General features: G+C 45.6%; 1 protein-coding gene across 5 annotated transcripts in view; it reads left to right on the top strand.

Moving 5' to 3' along the window:
• LOC126298590 (cAMP-regulated phosphoprotein 21) overlaps positions 1 to 15,197 on the top strand; it is a 1,220,135-nt gene that overhangs the window by 849,121 nt on the left and 355,817 nt on the right. The window lies entirely within an intron of this gene.

Genomic DNA, 15,197 nt, shown 5'->3' with positions numbered 1-15,197 from the left:
AGCGAATGCAGTCCGGCAGGTATCATAAATTTTACATGTTCTTTTTTCTTCGATGATTTCCTATCCGCTGGACTCAATACAACTCAGCAGTCCACACTTGCAATATAAGATCTTGTATTCTAGCATTTTGATTGTACCTACGAATAGCACTAATGCTGTCTACATTTCACCTAATGGTTCTGGAACAAACTATCCTATAACCGTGCTTCCTATTACTGAAATATGGGAATTCCCTGTAATAATGAGATTAGCCTCCCCCCATGAACCATGGACCTTGCCGTTGGTGGGGAGGCTTGCGTGCCTCAGCGATACAGATAGCCGTACCGTAGGTTCAACCACAACGGAGGGGTATCTGTTGAGAGGCCAGACAAACGTGTGGTTCCTGAAGAGGGGCAGCAGCATTTTCAGTAGTTGCAGGGGCAACAGTCTGGATGATTGACCGATCTGGCCTTGTAAAAATAACCAAAACGGCCTTGCTGTGCTGGTACTGCGAACGGCTGAAAGCAAGGGGAAACTACGGCCGTAATTTTTCCCGAGGGCATGCAGCTTTACTGTATGATTAAATGATGATGGCGTCCTCTTGGGTGAAATATTCCGGAGGTAAAATAGTCCCCCATTCGGATCTACGGGCGGGGACTACTCAAGAGGATGTCGTTATCAGGAGAAAGAGAACTGGCATTCTACGGATCGGAGCGTGGAATGTCAGATCCCTTAATCGGGCAGGTAGGTTAGAAAATTTAAAAAGGGAAACGGATAGGTTAAAGTTAGATATAGTGGGAGTTAGTGAAGTTCGGTGGCAGGAGGAACAAGACTTCTGGTCAAGTGACTACAGGGTTATAAACACAAAATCAAATAGGGGTAATGTAGGAGCAGGTTTAATAATGAATAGGAAAATAGGAATGAGGGTAAGCTACAACAAACAGCATAGTGAACGCATTATTGTGGCCAAGGTAGATACGAAGCCCACACCTACTACAGTAGCACAAGTTTATATGCCAACTAGCTCTGCAGATGACGAAGAAATTGATGAAATTTATGATCAAATCAAAGAAATTATTCAGATAGTGAAGGGAGACGAAAATTTAATAGTCATGGGTGACTGGAATTCGGTAGTAGGAAAAGGGAGAGAAGGAAACATAGTAGGTGAATATGGACTGGGGCAAAGAAATGAAAGAGGAAGCCGCCTGGTAGAATTTTGCACAGACCACAACTTAATCATAGGTAACACTTGGTTCAAGAATCATAAAAGAAGGCTAAATACATGGAAGAAGCCTGGAGATACTGACAGGTCTCAGATAGATTATATAATGGTAAGACAGAGATTTAGGAACCAGGTTTTAAATTGTAAGACATTTCCAGGGCCAGATGTGGACTCTGACCACAATCTATTGGTTATGACATGTAGATTAAAACTGAAGAAACTGCAAAAAGGTGGGAATTTAAGGAGATGGGACATGGATAAACTAAAAGAACCAGAGGTTGTACAGAGTTTCAGGGAGAGCATAAGGGAGCAATTGACAGGAATGGGGGAAAGAAATACAGTGGAAGAAGAATGGGTAGCTTTGAGGGATGAAGTAGTGAAGGCAGCACAGGATCAAATAGGTAAAAAGATGATGACTAGTAGAAATCCTTGGGTAACAGAAGAAATATTGAATTTAATTGATGAAAGGAGAAAATATAAAAATGCAGTAAATGAAGCAGGCAAAAAGGAATACAGACGTCTCAAAAATGAGATCGACAGGAAGTGCAAAATGGCTAAGCAGGCATGGTGAGAGGACAAATGTAAGGATGTAGAGGCTTATCTCACTAGGGGTAAGATAGATACTGCCTACAGGAAAATTAAAGAGACCTTTGGAGATAAGAGAACCACTTGTATGAACATCAAGAGCTCAGATGGAAACCCAGTTCTAAGCAAAGAAGGGAAAGTAGAAAGGTGGAAGGAGTATATAGAGGGTCTATACAAGGGAGATGTACTTGAGGACAATATTATGGAAATGGAAGAGGATGTAGATGAAGATGAAATGGGAGATACGATACTGTGTGAAGAATTTGACAGAGCACTGTAAGACCTAAGTCAAAACAAGACATAAGTCAAAACTACTGATAGCCTTGGGAGAGCCTGTCATGTCAAAACTATTCCATCTGGTGAGCAAGATGTATGAGACAGGTGAAATACCCTCAGACTTCAAGAAGAATATAATAATTCCAATCCCAAAGAAAGCAGGTGTTGAGAGATGTGAAAATTACCAAACTATCAGTTTAATAAGTCACAGCTGCAAAATACTAACGCGAATTCTTTACAGACAAATGGAAAAACTAGTAGAATCCGACCTCGGGGAAGATCAGTTTGGATTCCGTATAAATGTTGGAACACGTGAGGAAATACTGACCCTACGACTTATCTTAGAAGCTAGATTAAGGAAGGGCAAACCTACGTTTCTAGCATTTGTAGACTTAGAGAAAGCTTTTGACAATGTTGTCTGGAATACTCTCTTTCAAATTCTGAAGGTGGCAGGGGTAAAGTACAGGGAGCGAAAGGCTATTTACAATTTGTACAGAAACCAGATGGCAGTTATAAGAGTCGAGGGACATGAAAGGGAAGCAGTGGTTGGGCAGGAGTGAGACAGGGTTGTAGCCTCTCCCCGATGTTATTCAATCTGTATATTGAGCAAGCAGTGAAGGAAACAAAAGAAAAATTTGGAGTAGGTATTAAAATCCATGGAGAAGAAATAAAAACTTTGAGGTTCGCCGATGACATTGTAATTCTGTCAGAGACAGCAAAGGACTTGGAAGAGCAGTTCAACGGAATGGATAGTGTCTTGAAAGGAGGATATAAGATGAACATCAACAAAAGCAAAATGAGGATAATGGAATGTAGTCGAATTAAGTCGGGCGATGCTGAGGGAATTAGATTAGGAAATGAGACACTTAAACTGGTAAAGGAGTTCTGCTATTTGGGGAGCAAAATAACTGATGATGTTCGAAGTAGAGAGGATATAAAATGTAGACTGGCAATGGCAAGGAAAGCGTTTCTGAAGAAGAGAAATTTGTTAACATCGAGTATAGATTTAAGTGTCAGGAAGTCATTTCTGAAAGTATTTGTATGGAGGGTAGCCGGACATGTTCTGAGGCATCAAGGGATCACCAATTTAGTATTGGAGGGCAGCGTGGAGGGTAAAAATCGTAGAGAGAGACCAAGAGATGACTACACTACGCAGATTCAGAAGGATGTAGGTTGCAGTGGGTACTGGGACATGAAGAGGCTTGCACAGGATAGAGTAGCATGGAGAGCTGCATCAAACCAGTCTCAGGACTGAAGACCACAAAAACAACAATGAGATTAGAAGTTCGTCGTTTCCTGCAAGCCATAAGAATAACCCAATGAAATTTTCAAATATTCAGAAAAGTTACTAAGTTAATTTCCTGGCTGAAAAACTTCCGTTTACGAGATTTCTTGCCTGATTCTTGTTGCACGTTTCAATTGGAAAACTATGCCGCCGTTGGATAAGCAGCTGCAGCAGCAAGTCGTATAACCCTAGCCTACTTATTTGTTAGATAGTTTAATTAATTTCTTTTCGTGTTTTTGGGTACTTGCATTGTTTAATTCATATATTTCGGGCGTATTATAGTATTTGACAGTTGTAGCATCGCGCTTTAGTGTTTACTTGGTAGATTCTTATTTAAATTGCGTGTGAGTTTCGTATAGGAGGTGCAATTTCGAGTTTTAGTTACTGTAATCGTAAATTCAGCAGATTGTAGCGCAGTCGTTAGGCATTTGTACAGGTTAGTTGATACATTCTTTGCGTGTTTCGCTTGCGTTATCTAGGCACGGACTCGTGTTTCAGTAACTGTTGTTCAACATCGATTAGAATGGACAGGGACTGCGATTGCTGTGTTCGGATGAGGGCTGACCTGGCATCCCTTCGCTCACAGCTGCAATCGGCGCTGACTTCGGTCGCGCAGCTTGAGGCTGTTGCCAATGAGCACCACTGTGGGGAGCCGGACTTGGGTATCACGGGGATGTCAACCTCGTCCCGTCTGTCCCCAGATCGGTCTGCCGCTGTGGTTGCCCCGGTTGCTGCCCGCAGTGGGGCTGAGCCCTCGCCTGTGGTTGATTGGGAGGTCGTTCCAAGGCGTGGCAGGCAGCGAAAGGCGTCCCAGGAGGCTGATCAGAAAGCCTCCCCGGTGCGTCTGACAAACCGGTTTCAGGCACTGTCTCTGGCTGAGCCAGATGCAGCTGCCTGCCCTGTTTCAGAGGATCATTCTCAGCCTTCAAGGTCCGGGCAATCGCAGAGGGTGGGCTTACTGGTAGTTAGGAGCTCCAATGTTAGGCGCGTAATGGGACCCCTTAGGGATACGGCGGCTAAGGAGGGGAAGCAATCCAGTCTGCACTCCGTGTGCATTCCGGAAGGAGTCATTCCTGATGTGGAAAGGGTCATTCCGGATGCCATGAATAGCACAGGGTGCAGCCAGCTGCAGGTGGTAGCACATGTCGGCACTAATGACGTGTGTCCCTTTGGATCTGAGGAAATTCTCTCTGGATTCCAGCGGCTATCTGATTTGGTGAAGGCTGCCGGTCTTGCTTACGAGATGAAGGCAGAGCTCACCATCTGCAGCATCGTTGACAGAACCGACTGCGGACCTTTGGTGTAGAGCCGGGTGGAGGGTCTGAATCAGAGGCTCAGACGGTTTTGCGACCGTGTTGGCTGCAGATTCCTTGACTTGTGCCATAGGGTGGTGGGGTTTCGGGTTCCGCTGAATAGGTCAGGAGTTCACTACACTCAGCTGGCGGCTACACGGGTAGCGGAGGCTGTGTGGCGTGGACTGGGCGGATTTTAGGTTAGAAGGCCTCGGGAAAGTACGGGGTGGGCTGCAATGTCAGAGGGTGCATGGCAATTACAGGACGTGCTTGGATCAAGGAACAGTCAGAATTACAGTTGTAAATTGTTGTAGTTGCGCTGGAAAAGTCCCTGAGCTTCAAGCGCTAATAGAAAGCACAGAAGCTGATATCGTTATAGGTACAGAAAGCTGGATAAAGCCTGAAATACGTTCTGCAGAAATTTTTACGAAGTCTCAGACGGTGTTCAGGAAAGATAGATTAGGCAGAATTGGTGGTGGAGTGTTTGTGTCTGTCAGTAGTGGTTTATCTTGTAGTGAAGTCGAAGTAGATACTCCGTGCGAATTGGTATGGGTGGAGGTTATACTTAACAGCCGAATTAAGTTAATAATTGGCTCCTTCTACCGACCCCCAGACTCCGATGATACAGTTGCGGAACAGTTCAGAGAAAGTTTGAGTCTCGTAGCAAATAAATACCCCACTCATACGGTTATAGTTGGTGGGGACTTCAACCTACCCTCGGTATGTTGGCAAAAATACTTATTCAAAACCGGTGGTAGGCAGAAAACGTCTTCCGAGATTGTCCTAAATGCTTTCTCCGAAAATTATTTCGAGCAGTTAGTCCACGAACCCACGCGAATTGTAAATGGTTGCGAAAACACACTTGACCTCTTAGCCAAAAACATTCCAGAGCTGACAGAGAGCATCATGACTGATACAGGGATTAGTGATCACAAGGTCGTTGTAGCTAGGTTCAATACAGTTTCTTCCAAATCCATCAGAAACAAACGCAAAATAATTTTATTTAAAAAAGCGGATAAAGTGTCACTAGAAGCCTTCCTAAATGACAATTTCCATTCCTCCCGAACTGACTATGCGAATGTAGACGAGATGTGGCTCAAATTCAAAGATATAGTAGCAACAGCAATTGAGATATTCATACCTCATAAATTGGTAAGAGGTGGAACAGATCCCCCGTGGTACACAAAAAAGGCCCGAACGCTGTTGCAGATTCAACGGAAAAAGCATGCGAAGTTCAGAAGAACGCGAAATCCCGAAGATGGGCTAAAATTTACAGACGCGCGAAATTTGGCACTTACTTCGATGCGAGATGCCTTTAATAGGTTCCACAACGAAACATTGTCTCGAAATTTGGTAGAAAATCCTAAGAAATTCTGGTCGTATGTAAAGTACACAAGCGGCAAGACGCAGTCAATACCTTCGCTGCGCAGTGCCGATGGTACTGTTACCGACGACTGTGCCGCTAAAGCGGAGTTATTGAACGCAGTTTTCCGAAATTCCTTCACCAGGGAAGACGAATGGAATATTCCAAAATTTGAAACACGTACATCTGCTAGCATGAGTTTCTTAGAAGTAGATACCTTAGGGGTTGCGAAGCAACTCAAATCGCTTGATACGGGCAAGTCTCCAGGTCCAGATTGTATACCGATTAGGTTCCCTTCAGATTACGCTGATACTATAGCTCCCTACTTAGCACTCATATACAACCGCTCGCTCACCGATAGATCTGTACCTACAGATTGGAAAATTGCGCAGGTCGCACCAGTGTTCAAGAAGGCTAGTACGAGTAATCCATTTAACTACAGACCTATATCATTGACGTCGGTTTGCAGTGGGGTTTTGGAGCATATACTGTATTCAAACATTATGAATCACCTCGAAGGGAACAATCTATTGATACGTAATCAGCATGGTTTCAGAAAACATCGCTCTTGTGCAACGCAGCTAGCTCTTTATTCGCACGAAGTAATGGCCGCTATCGACAGGGGATCTCAAGTTGATTCCGTATTTCTAGATTTCCGGAAGGATTTTGACACCGTTCCTCACAAGCGACTTCTAATCAAGCTGCGGAGCTGTGGGGTATCGTCTCAGTTGTGCGACTGGATTCGTGATTTCCGGTCAGGAAGGTCGCAGTTCGTAGTAATAGACGGCAAACCATCGAGTAAAACTGAAGTGATAGCAGGTGTTCCCCAGGGAAGCGTCCTGGGACCTCTGCTGTTCCTGATCTATATAAATGACATGGGTGACAATCTGAGCAGTTCTCTTAGATTGTTCGCAGATGATGCTGTAATTTACCGTCTAGTAAGGTCATCCGAAGACCAGTATCAGTTGCAAAGCGATTTAGAAAAGATTGCTGTATGGTGTGTCAGGTGGCAGTTGACGCTAAATAACGAAAAGTGTGAGATGATCCACATGAGTTCCAAAAGAAATCCGTTGGAATTCGATTACTCGATAAACAGTACAATTCTCAAGGCTGTCAATTCAACTAAGTACCTGGGTGTTAAAATTACGAACAACTTCAGTTGGAAGGACCACATAGATAATATTGTCGGGAAGGCGAGCCAAAGGTTGCGTTTCATTGGCAGGACACTTAGAAAATGCAACAAGTCCACTAAAGAGACAGCTTACACTACACTCGTTCGTCCTCTGTTAGAATATTGCTGCGCGGTGTGGGATCCTTACTAGGTGGGATTGACGGAGGACATCGAAAGGGTGCAAAAAAGGGCAGCTCGTTTTGTATTATCACGTCATAGGGGAGAGAGTGTGGCAGATATGATACACGAGTTGGGATGGAAGTCATTACAGCATAGACGTTTTCCGTCGCGGCGAGACCTTTTTACGAAATTTCAGTCACCAACTTTCTCTTCCGAATGCGAAAATATTTTGTTGAGCCCAACCTACATAGGTAGGAATGATCATCAAAATAAAATAAGAGAAATCAGAGCTCGAACAGAAAGGTTTAGGTGTTCGTTTTTCCCGCGCCCTGTTCGGGAGTGGAATAGTAGAGAGACAGTATGATTGTGGTTCGATGAACCCTCTGCCAAGCACTTAAATGTGAATTGCAGAGTAGTCATGTAGATGTAGATCTCTATGAGAGGCTCCAAAAATTCATTCATAAATGAAAATGTATTACGTCTGCTGACAGTGAACAAGTCAGCTCACTTTCGTTACTCCTCCCTAGATGAAGATGAGTCATAAGGATGTTCACATCTCAAAGGAATTTTAAGCAGGGTATGAAACTTGCTACAGTGTACTACTTATGTATGAAAGAGAACGAACACCTAAGGCTCGTGATGTTGCGAAACCACTAAAAAGTTAGGATTTCTACAGACAGGCATTAAACAAAGCGTAGTCATACAGATCGACAGATTTTTTAGTTCATTATACATGACAATGAGAAACGATTATCGTTTCTTCTTTCCTTTTCTTTTCTTTGTAAGAATCTGAACGTAGATAAAGCTAAATAGAAGTTACTAGTTCGTCATTAGTGTATATTAATCATATCCCGTGAAATGAAAGCCGAAATACAAACATATCTATGAACGAAGTATTCGTTTTTAGACAGATTCTGATATAAACGCCGTCGTTTTATTGACGTCTACTGACAAGCGACTCAGGTCATTACAAGCAAATGGTGCTGGCATGACCATCACCTACATATACAGGGTGTAAACGATAACTTTTTACGACATACCACAGTGGTTAAGGGGAGGCCTGGACGAACAAGCTGATGTATGACACTTTTGGTTCACCAAGCGTGGAAACAACTTCCAATTGGCCTAAAAAACCAGTTAAGCTCCAGTGCATACACACGTCGGGCGACTTCATTTCTTTTTCTCGCTAAAATCGTCATTAAATATTAAAACCTTTGTTCTTGCATGTACAAAATGTAAAATTTACACTATAAATTTGCCCTCAAATATAATGAATTTTAACAGCAAAATATTTACAGTTAAATTGTTTTGTTTGTCTGGCCTTCTTACTACGAAACTTATCTGTTTGTAAGTGTTAGGTTTAGATCGAATTACAAACTGAATTAGTTTCTGCATAACGTTTAAAAAAGTATTTTGTTAAATCATTACCGTCAGGAGAAAGTTTAAATTAGTAATGTTAACGAAATAGCCGACTACGGCAGTGGTATAAGACAGAGAAAGGATATCGATAAAAAACGCGCGGCACGCATGCGCTCTAGCTTATGTGGGTTTTCAGGCCAATTTGGGGCTCGCTTCCTGCTTGATGGATCCCATGTGCCTCATATCAAATTGTTATCTCGACTTCCTCTACACCACTGGACCTGTTGTAAACAGTTATCGTTTACACTCCGTAAGCTACTGTACACTGTATGGTGGGAGGGGGGGGGGGGGGGCTGTCCTATGGCATTCAAGTACTGACCAAAGAATGAATGACTGTCTGCCTGCCTCTGTGCGCGCTCCACTCTCTCTCATGTTATTCACGTGATCCCTACGCGAGGTACTCGAAGATGACACAGTAATGGTCGCACTATTTTAGTAGAATATAGATTATACCCAACAGGATTTCGCGAGAAGTATGTTGTTCAATCTACACGTCAACGTCACCGTAAAATGTTGACAACACCTACTGGGGTGCCACTAATGTCTGCGTAAAGAGTGACGCCACCCCAAGTCAAACAACAAGCACACATAATTGTTAGTATAACTACTGATATTACTGGAATTCTATTTCAAGAAACAACGTTTATTGAATGACACACAAATACTCTACTTTGAGATCGTTGTACAATATTCCTAGCCTGTGACACTCCTACTCTGAGGCTAAGTCCAATTCGTGCACAATACAGTCCCTCCAATACTGTCTAGGCCCTGCCATGGCCGTGGCAACATTGTTTGCTGTTGTCAAAGAATGACGGATTCTCTGCGGACATTTGAGCTGCGATGAAGCTGTACCGGCATCTGCGAACGGGACTCGTGGGATTGGCTGCCGCTGAACACCTCGTTCCATCTCTGGAGAACAGACCCGTTGGAACACTGCAAGAACTATGCACGAACTCTACATAACTCTAAGGGAACTCTGCAGGAACTATCCAGAAACTTTTGAGGAACTCTTAACACTCATACTCTCCTGGGAGCCTGGTGTCGTGCGACGGAGAATTTTGGTCTTGTCATGCTGGATTGTCATGTGTGGGTAGTGACTTGAAAGTGGTGATCACATTATGTCGCACTTATAGCTCATGCCAACAGCAAGACTGGCCACTGAAAGGTCGCCTAGGATGAACCTGAGGGCCAGTGTGCCGGATGAGTACGTTGTTAGACAGCTGCAACTTCTCGTGGAAGATACGAGCAGCCTGACGAACGGTCCTGTGCGATATCATAGCATATGCCCGCTTAAGTCCCTATAGTTTCATGAAATTCCGATACGCTATGCATAGCCTTCAAAATGGCGTCTGCAACGGACGTCTATTCCAAGCAAAGAGCTACCATTGAGTTTCTTTTGACGGAAAATCACAGTATCGCAGATATTCACTGGCGCTTGCAGAATGTCTACGGAGACCTGGCAGTGAACAAAAGTGCGGTGAGCCGGTCAGCGACGCATCTGTCGTCACAACATGGCCGCACAAACCTCTTCGATGTCACACGTGCCGGCCGGCCGCACACAGTTGTGATGTGCTACTCTCGGGAAATTTAAGAAACGACTTCAGCGTGTTGGTCGCCATAAAATTTCAAATGACCGTCTACTTCTCAATAAGAACGCAAGGACTCACACAATTCTGCGCACCCGAGAGGAGCTCAAAAACCTTCATTGGTCTCTTCTTCCTTATCCACCATACAGCCCGAAACTCGCACGTTCCGACTTCCATCTGTTTAGCCCAATGAAGGAAGCAGCCCGTGGGAAGCAGTACGTGGATGATGGGCACGTCATTTATGCAGTAAGGCGTTGGCTCCGACGTCGACCAGTAGAGTGACACCATGCAGGCATACAGCCCTTCCCAGTAAGGTGGCGTGAGGCCGTCACATTCAACGGAGATTATGTTGAAAGATAGGGATTTGTAGCCGAAAGAGTGAGGAGTAACATGGTGTACTGGAATCCTGCACAAAAACCAACATGCTTTCAGAAAAAAAATACGTTACATTACTTTCTGAACGGACAACGTACAAGATCTAGAGCAAAGGCCAAGCAACAATCTGCTTGTATTTGACACGCCCTAACAGTGCACTGCCTGACATGTAGGAGCGGAGTAGCGAATGTGTGACGTCAGGATCCCATGAACGAAGTCTCTACACAAGGCCGTCATACCATTAGAGGGCGAACACCCTGGAGACTTCCAGGAGCACCGCCCCAATATACTCTTGACACTCTGGCACTACTGTGACCTATTCCACCAGCCGCAGCAGCTGATGAGAGAAATGTGGAGTGGCCCCTCTGCAAGCCGAACTGCTCGTCTGGCATGAAGCCCTCAGCAGCGACACGGTCAACAAGCTGCCCGGTGAAAACGCTCGGTAATTCTGTGGCAGCCAACGACGTTTGCCGTTCTTTGGCATAGCAGCCACTTACAGATATTTCCGCATGGAAGGGCAGATACCAGGCCACATGACAGCTTTAATAATGATGGACAGCAGAAAATGAACTGTAGAAGGCAGTTGCCGCAGGATGGTGTTAAGACCATCAGAACCGTCTGCCTTCTTCAGAATGAGTGCCGGAATTGTGGCCCAACTTCCTCTTCGATGATTGGCTCGATCACGTCTTTGTCATCTATGGCAACCAGAAAATCCAACAGTCGCTCTCTCACCGGACAGATTTGCTCGTAGTTGATTGAATACACCATCAGCGTGAATTTGTCTCCGGAGGCCTCAGCCAAGTGATTGGTCTTTACACCGCATTCACAGACAACATCTCGTCCCGCAATCAGGCCAGAATCCGCTTCTGCCGAAGGAGAAACCGCTTCGTCATTCTCCAGGCTCTGCCGTCTTCAATGCTGAGGCTAGCAGCTTTGCCCATCCAGTCGCGGCTGTATTATTCACTACTCCAGATTCCCCGAAGCAGCGGGTTGAGGAAGTGCTTCATCACCGTATGACGGGTCAGCTACCATTGGTGGAAAATGCGGTTATTCTGCTTGACAGCCTCTAGGATGGAAGGCGTCAGATGTCACAAGAAGTCTAGTGGATGGGCCAGGCCTCTGGCAGACTACGTCCACCGACCGCAGTGTCTAACTGGAGAGGTGGTCCAGCACTGCATCAGAACCACTGACAGTTGGATCTGACGCAGTCTCAAATTAGCCGAGCACCTAGTCCCGGAAAGACTCCTCGTCAACGGCGTGGAGGGTGCAGTGGCTGCTCTGCTGGTTAAGCAAATATCCTAACATGCAAATATACTGTAGCTCCACATTTTTTGTTGCATGTGACATATGACGTGAAACATTCACTGTGCAACACAAAGCATCACTTTTTCAAAAGCTCATAACTGGCTCTCATTGCGATGCGTAAGTTTAAAATTTTGCTCAAAGGTGCCTACAACCTTCTTCTGTAAGGATGCCAAAGCGCTACGGTCGCGGGCTCGAATCCTGCCTCGGGCATGGATGTGTATTATCAAAACTGATTCCTACAAAGATGGCAGTTCCCCCTTGCTCCACTTTTTCTCTACAGAAGCAAGAAGCTAAATTGAATCCTGCAACATTTAACTTGTACATACCTGTGGTCACACGATGTTCAGAGAGGCAGATTATATCAAATGGTTTGCTCAACTAATCCTTCAGCACAAATCAGCAAGTCATTAAGCTTACCCCTTAGTGCTCGGATATTCTGATGCAACAAGCACTGGCTGAATTACAACTGGATGAACCTAATTTTCCTATCAATTCCTGAGTATCTCTAGTTTCAATCAGATCCTGCCTGCATGAATTGTGTATATTAAAATTTGCTTTCTGGCGGGCTGTTTTATCAATGTGGATGTCATTTTCAGACTGTCTCTAACATGTTTTGTTTCTGCCCTCTCTACCCTAAAAAACTGCTGATCTGTCACCACTTGTAACCACTGGTACTTTACCACTTGTGACAGTGCCGCCCCCCCCCCCCCCTTAAGTTACACTCCTGGAAATTGAAATAAGAACACCGTGAATTCATTGTCCCAGGAAGGGGAAACTTTATTGACACATTCCTGGGGTCAGATACATCACATGATCACACTGACAGAACCACAGGCACATAGACACAGGCAACAGAGCATGCACAATGTCGGCACTAGTACAGTGTATATCCACCTTTCGCAGCAATGCAGGCTGCTATTCTCCCATGGTGACGATCGTAGAGATGATGGATGTAGTCCTGTGGAACGGCTTACCATGCCATTTCCACCTGGCGCCTCAGTTGGACCAGCGTTCGTGCTGGACGTGCAGACCGCGTGAGACGACGCTTCATCCAGTCCCAAACATGCTCAATGGGAGACAGATCCGGGGATCTTGCTGGCCAGGGTAGTTGACGTACACCTTCTAGAGCACGAAGGGTGGCACGGGATACATGCGGACGTGCATTGTCCTGTTGGAACAGCAAGTTCCCTTGCCGGTCTAGGAATGGTAGAACGATGGGTTCGATGACGGTTTGGATGTACCGTGCACTACTCAGTGTCCCCTCGACGATCACCAGAGGTGTACGGCCAGTGTAGGAGATCGCTCCCCACACCATGATGCCGGGTGTTGGCCCTGTGTGCCTCGGTCGTATGCAGTCCTGATTGTGGCGCTCACCTGCACGGCGCCAAACACGCATACGACCATCATTGGCACCAAGGCAGAAGCGACTCTCATCGCTGAAGACGCCACGTCTCGATTCGTCCCTCCATTCACGCCTGTCGCGACACCACTGGAGGCGGGGTGCACGATGTTGGGGCGTGAGCGGAAGACGGCCTAACGGTGTGCGGGACCGTAGCCCAGCTTCATGGAGACGGTTGCGAATGGTCCTCGCCGATACCCCAGGAGCAACAGTGTCCCAAATTTGCTGGGAAGTGGCGGTGCGGTCCCCTACGGCACTGCGTAGGATCCTACGGTCTTGGCGTGCATCCGTGCGTCGCTGCGGTCCGGTCCCAGGTCGACGGGCACGTGCACCTTCCGCCGACCACTGGCGACAACATCGATGTACTGTGGAGACCTCACGCCCCACGTGTTGAGCAATTCGGCGGTACGTCCACCCGGCCTCCCGCATGCCCACTATATGCCGTCGCTCAAAGTCCGTCAACTGCACATACGGTTCACGTCCACGCTGTCGCGGCATGCTACCAGTGTTAAAGACTGCGATGGAGCTCCGTATGCCACGGCAAACTGGCTGACACTGACGGCGGTGCACAAATGCTGCGCAGCTAGCGCCATTCGACGGCCAGCACCGCGGTTCCTGGTGTGTCCGCTGTGCCGTGCGTGTGATCATTGCTTGTACAGCCCTCTCGCAGTGTCCGGAGCAAGTATGGCGGGTCTGACACACCGGTGTCAATGTGTTCTTTTTTCCATTTCCAGGAGTGTATTTGCTGTTAGCCCAGACAGTTTTCCCTTCACTTTTTCTGTCGAGGTGTAGGCCATGCCCAGTATAGTCTCACCTGCTGATCGAGTCAACATGTACCACACTGATATGAGACCCCATGCCTGATCCAAGCAGCCGTCCCACCTCTAAATTAACTCTCCTACCAGAAGAATTTAAATGGGACCGGTCATGGCGCCTCAGAACAGACAAACCCAACACCAGTACGTCTCGTTGCTGAAATTATCTATAGCAGGTCACTCAATTGAATAACTAGGGTTCCTATCTATGCTGTTGCCCGTCCCACTCACTATTATCACGGTGTCTTCCTTTGTGAAGTCTTTGCAAAGTGAAGCTATATCATCAATCGCCTGACCCAGACTTTCGGTAGGTTTAAAAAGCTTGTCACCTGGTAACCTATTCTTAGTTCATCCTGCAACAGTTGACCATCACCTCTGCCTTGTGAACTACCTAATAACAAAACTTCCTTCTTTTTCACAACTTTTTCTGGCTTCTTACTTTTCCAACACTTTTTGAAAATTTGTTGCGTCCTGTCTACTAAATCTACTTGTGGCTCAACAGTTTCCAACTGTAACAACATATCAAACCTTTTTTCCACATTCACAACAACACTGTCTGAGAATGTCCTATTCTTATTTCTTCTACGCCCTGTTGTCACTTCCCACCTCTCTTTTCCCTTCTCTCCCCTTAGCTTTTCCTGATCTTATTTCGCTTTACCTACTTCCGCGTCAAGGGCAGCAATCGTCACCTTCTGTTCCACTATCTTCCTATCTCTACAGCAAATCCTACACAACCAGTGGACCATGTTTCTTTCTCCAATTCCCAGGCCGCTGCAGTCACCCACATGAAAGAAACTGCAACAACTCTCACACCACACCCTGGAACTAACAATCCTATGGCAAGTCATACACTTCTCGCTAATGACAAACAAATTTAGCTTTAGTGTGAGTTAAAACAATAACTTTCTAGACTACTCAATTAATATATTAAAGTTTTTAGAAAGTTTAGGCTTAAAATTGGGATGCTAATTCAAAAATTCCGGAGAAACAAAAACGATTTAACCT

The sequence above is a fragment of the Schistocerca gregaria genome, chromosome X, assembly GCF_023897955.1.
Source record: "Schistocerca gregaria isolate iqSchGreg1 chromosome X, iqSchGreg1.2, whole genome shotgun sequence".
Lineage (NCBI taxonomy): Eukaryota > Metazoa > Arthropoda > Insecta > Orthoptera > Acrididae > Schistocerca > Schistocerca gregaria.
Note: the sequence above shows the minus strand (reverse complement) of the source record. Positions and strands in the feature narration are given on the sequence as shown.